This window comes from Phoenix dactylifera, chromosome 2, assembly GCF_051530095.1.
Source record: "Phoenix dactylifera cultivar Ajwa chromosome 2, Ajwa_hap1_PhDact_Kaust_v1.1, whole genome shotgun sequence".
NCBI lineage: Eukaryota > Viridiplantae > Streptophyta > Magnoliopsida > Arecales > Arecaceae > Phoenix > Phoenix dactylifera.
In genome coordinates this window covers 39446022-39452153 of record NC_143191.1, presented here as the reverse complement: position 1 = coordinate 39452153, position 6132 = coordinate 39446022, and positions in this window count along the sequence as shown.

The window sequence follows — 6132 nt, the reverse complement described above, 5'->3', positions numbered from 1 at the left end:
GAAGTATTAATGAATTTAATTAATCGAAGGGTCATCAACTACGTGGGGAAACAAAAAGATATGATTAGGTGCCGACTCTTATGAACTCAGACATAACGCATACTTTGCTAAGATCTGAGGACCTAGCATTTTTTAAGTTCACTTAATGAGACAATCCATCGATCGATTGAATCAGTTTTTATTAAGAAAAAAATCTTCATAATCTTAAGCTAGCATCGAGCACATGTAGATGGGATGAAAGAAAAGTAATTTTGATCAAATCTAAATTATTTTTTTTCCCTCAATCTAATTAAATGGACAAATATACCTCAAGTTTACGTCAAGCAAGGTAATTTTAGTGGGATGTATATTTTAAAGAAGAGGATATCTATAGAATAAGAGATGCCCTACCAAAACATGAATGATGGAAGGGGGCATTGGAAATTTTATGTTGTGATAATAATAGAATGAGGAGGGCCGGGTCTGTCCGAATTTGAGAATGCACAAGGATCTGTTCGAATTGGTTTAGGATTCCGAAACCATAAATACTTTTTAAAAGTTATGACTTTGTCAACTCAAAGTCCGCTCCAAAGTTCGTTATACATTCTCTCGAGTTTTAACTAGAGCAATACCATAAACTTTTATAGGTTTTATGATGCAAGGACCCAAATGGGACCAAAATGGTCGGATCCAACCAGGATTGGACAAAGGAATCTTATCTACTGTTAAATCGTAGCACAAGACAGTGTTACAAAAATTTAATTTTAAACTTTGAGATAAACAGTGGGACAAGGAATATTATTAGTTGGATCAGGTTAATCGTAGATCACTAATAAATTCATCCTAGCTTGTGTTGCTATTACACATAAAAAGAAAAAAGAGAAAGAAAAAGAGATTAACTTTATCCTAATGCATGCTCATGCTATTGCATATAAAAAGAAGGAAGAAGAGGAAAAGGTGATAACAATTACACATATTGCTTTTTGAATGGACTGGTCCATGGTAAACATAATTCAACTAATAATTTCTCAGGAGATAGGATCAAGTTTGTGAGAGAATCATTGTTACTAAAACAGCATCCAAATTTTGATTTTAAAAAAAAAAAAAACTTTGAGCAGCGGTAGTTGGGACCATGTGAACAGTGATAAGTGCAAGTAGGTTCTGCACGAGAACCCAAAAAGCCCTACCCTTTTACCAATTATGTTTATTAGATTTTTTTTTTTTTTTTTGATGGCCGCACGAGTAACCTCGTGAAGCGACCTAGCTAACCCAAATCAAGTACCCGTTTGATTCGCAAAAAGAAAAAAAAAATAGTCAACAAAAAAATAAAAAAATATAATTTGAATTTTTTTAAAAAAATAGAAAGTAGTATTTTTATGAAAATAATAATTTTATATTTTATAAAAAAAATCTATAAAAACCATAAAAGAATTACCTTTCTACGCTTAAAAATACTCTTAAGTCATCAAAACTTATAGATAAAACCTTTTCTTTTATTAAAAATATAATAAATATTTTATACAATTTTTCTAAGAAAATCAATATAAGCTACTCTGAAATATGCTATTTTTTCAGGCATATCAGAGCTATTTTTTAAATCATTATATTCTATGTTTTCAAAAAAAATAATTTAGTAAAGAAAATTTTTTTCCTTCGTTCATGAGCTCAAAGTTTCCAATAACTTTGACATCTCTATATAAAAAAAAAATTCTAAATAAGAGAATCCCATGGAAAACTAGTGTCTTATCATTGCACATGACAAAAACGGATGGCCATTATAAGAATGGACAAAAGTGTATGATGATGATATTATCCCCTCAAATCACTGTTTATTGATTTTTTTTAAAAAATAATGAAGTGAATATCAAATTTTCTCTAGATAAACAACAAAAATATTATATAACTATTGTTATGGAAAGATGATGATAGTTGATTGATTGTATGTCTATCATGACGCTATCCCAACCAATCGGACACGATTTTGTTGCTGCGTAGAACTACATACTTCCGGATGCCTCCCATTCGGACACGTAGGATGGAAGAGTTTATTGGTCCGCTAATAGCTTCGGTGGTGTCGGATGTGACGTACTCACACGGAGGTTCAGATCGGGACCTAGAGAAGTAACTGAGCCGGGCCACGGATGAGGAGGATATGAGTAAAAACGGCCGGCGTGCCCAACACACGATCAGTTCTACCCGCATCGAACATTCTCTTGATGGAATGGGAGCTGCTATATAGGGGTGGGCTTGTTCCTCCTCCTCCCCCCCCCCCCCTTCTTTTTTTTTCTATAAAAAGAAAAAGAAGAAGAAAGAAGTATGTACTTATGAGGTTATATAAAAAAATTATATATTTCTTTCTCACTGCTTTCGTATCTCTTGATGTGTCTTTCATCAAGGGGCATGTGATACAAATAATGTAACCAGAGATAGCAAAGTTGTTGGGTTGGTGGGAAGAGGAAACTTCTTGGAGATTGCTATAAATTATCATTTGCTTAGGGAAATGCGTGAAGGAATCATTCACGGGGCTCTCCTACGTGCCAATCACGTAGCATGGAGGCGAAATGGATCAAACTGAGCACGCACGAAATTTAAAACAAAAAAAAAGAATGTTAGGTTTAGCAAGTAATCAAAATTCAATCAAGTTGAGAGCTGGGTCAAAGTCTTCTTCAAACAAACACGTGCTAACCAGTCCGTAGCAATGTTAGCCTCTTAATAAGTATCGTAAATGCTGAAGCTTGCAAGAAAATTCACCATCAAAGATTCCAAGGAACTTGCCTGCCACGTTGAATCAATTCAATCAAGTTTAAGGAATCACTTTCAACCGCGATCTTCCATCATTTCATGTTCATGAATTGAATAGCTTTTCTCGTGTCTAGTTGAACAAAGAGGATTACGCCAAGAGAATATCTTAAAAATAGACATATGAATAAATTTAATAATTTTGTACAGGTGTATATTTAGTCTTATATCGGCTATGCATTGGATAGATTTTAGGTACTTATAAAGAACCAAGAAATCCAAATAATATCTTCCGACTAACCTTATTGGCTGAAGTCTTCAATTATTACAAAATACATCCAACCTTCTTTGGACACGCACAACATTGAACTCTCTCTCTCTATATATATATATATAAGAAAAAAAACTGATCTATATCTCGAGCCATTCCACATTCTATTTTTGATGAAAAAAGTTTCCGGTGCTTGATTTTTGATCCTGCTCGACATAAGATCCAAATCAAATTCTAAAAGAATCGGGCATGTTGGCTCATCTAGTTTTTATTTTCCAAGAACATGTCTAAACCGAACCCAAATTCTAGCCTTTGGGCTGTATGAAAAAAAAAAAAGGACTTTTGGAGTTTTCTTTTTCTTCTCATAGGATTTGGAACAGATGGAATTTGGTTGATTAGGAGCCATGAATGATCCAATTTATGAATCTTGTAAGATTTTCAACTCAATCCTTATAGAAATGGCCAAATACGCCCTAAAGTAGGGATTAATCGTCAACCAACGCTACTTTGAAAATACATTATAACCGGTGGCAATCAAATTGTTGAAATAACATTTTTATTTCTTATATCTAGGAGAAATTAATATATCACACAAGTATTTTTATAATAATATAGTGCAAAATCAAATGTCAGCATAATTCTCCCATATCATGTTAATCACACACATGAGGCCAACTTAATTTCTCACGATCAACATGGTGTACATGTAGAAAAATTCCAACAATAAGACTTGGTCTAAATGAAACAGAGCCTGAATTTGAGCTGATCAAATCAACCTCAAAGCCATTTTCCTATTCAGTTCCTCATGCAATTGATGGTTGGAACATATTGCAGCTTGTTAGATGGACCCGATCAAGAAAAATCATTCCTGGGACGTCCGATCGATATCAGACGGCAAGTTACCAGAGGGGTTGCACCTGATCCTCGGAGGCGGAAAGGGGCGGCAACCACCCGTGCGGCCAAGGAAGCTGGGCCCCAGAAAACGAGTGGCCGGGAGGGCTTTTTTTTGGCTAACACGTGTAAAGCGGGGCTGCTTTGTTGCCGCCTTGAAAGCAATGGCGGAAACTACGGAGTACCGGCTGTGCCTTTACCTCATCCACTTCCCTCGTAATCCCCACCTCCTCCCTTATTTTTTATTCTTTAATTAACTTGCATCCAACTCCCATCAGACTTTGCTAATGGGAGATAAACTCCTTGCTTTCTAGTAAACATATTTGTCTCCTTTTTATTTCTTTTAGAAAAAAAACTGCTGCCAATAACATCAAATTTGTGTTACCAAGGTTGAAAGTTTTATTAATATTTTTTTTCAGAATTGCAAATCTAGTAATATTAAAGGTTTTTTTTTTTTTGAGATTTGTAGTTTATTTGTTCCAGAAAAATGAATCATAAATTATGTCACTATCCATCTTCAAATAAAGGTTCATCATATGTCAAGGGCATAGCTACCTACTTAAATTCTGGAGAAAAAAATATATTTTGTATAAATAATTCTTTGATTATTCCTTACCACATCATTATTCAACATCTATTATTCATTACATCAATTCTTATATAAATAATTATACACATACCTTGTTTTTATACCCGCTCCTATTTCTCGAATAAAAAAAAAAACGCTCAACACTTATTTATCATGTATTATCCAATACATATGCATATATAGCATATATGCCATTTCATAATAATAATAAAAATATGATATAAGTACTATTTTATTTGCTACTTAGAATATCTACCGAATTTAAAGTACGAAGAGATGTATTACTAAAGATGGAAAAATTCGTAGATGTCGTGGCAGTGAGCAGCGCTAACATATCAAAAGTTGAAAGAAGAGAAAATTACAAGTAGGTTAGGCGCGAAATATGATCAAGCAACTTAGGTTAGGTGGAATACAAATAAGCACAGAAAATTGCTTACATTTTGGCTAAAGTATATGATTGTTATTGAAGAATCAGGATATATGTGTAATTTAAATCAGTAAAGGTGTTGCATGTAGGGAAGATTTCCTCGTTCAACTGCACCGGCTCGGGAAAGCACGTGAGATCTGGCGGAGTCTCCCGAGCGAGCGACTCCGTCTTACATTCCGTCGCCATTGTCGCACGTGATTGCATGCAGCTTTTTGATCGCCACATGCCATCTCTTTTTTTTTTTCTTTTTTTTTTTTTTTGATAAAAGCAGCATTTCATATAGCTCTAACTTGAGTACATCCAGCCATATCAAAAGAAAGTAAAGCATACAGGGTAGGAGGAATATCTCCTACAGATGTCCATGTGACCTCCCCAGAATGTCGGGCAAAAAGAGGCAACCCAGTCTGCTGCACTATTTGCCTCCCGGAAAATATGTAACGCCCTCCATACCCTAAAATATTGAAGTAGATAAAGCCACGTTATATTCCAGGAAATGACGAAAGCATCCTCGCGTTTTTTGAAGCAAGGCATCCGCTGGAACGAGACTAGCTCAACAAAAGTGTAGTTCTATTGGTCAATTGTAGATAACTACCAACGTCAAATTTAGGATGCTTGACAAAGGGTTTTAATCTATGTTCAAGGAGCAAATAAGCCAATTTGACCTTGAGAAAGTAGCTTCAATATAATAGAACCAGATCTTCATCAAAGTCAATGCACTTGCATGTTATTTGTCCGACGATATATGATACACGCAACATGGGTTAAGAGTATTTGGGCAATTATGTTAAAAGAAAATATGAAATGATGTAAATCTTCCATCTCGAATACGTATCTTCTCTTGGCTTGACGAAGTTGTAATCGATTGAGAAATCTAACTCACATTTAGTTCTCCAATCATTATGATTTTAAATAGGCTGGCCAAATTAGAATAGAAATATTCTCAAGTTGTTACTACTAAGAGATAGCCTAAGAGCATCTAACTTGACTTTGATTGAAAAAAGCGCACATATGACCACCAGACATACATCAAGCAAATTGATCAAGTTAGGTAATGGCTAGACCCATGAACTATTCAAATTAGGGGTACGGTCCAAGCTCAAACCAAAATTGATCTAATAAGGTGTGACAGGTAGTTCTGGAATTTAAGCTAGAATCAAATTTGATCTAATTGGCTAGACCCCTGAAGCATGGGCTTGCACCCAACTCTTTAAATCGAGTCAGGTATGACAATTTGGA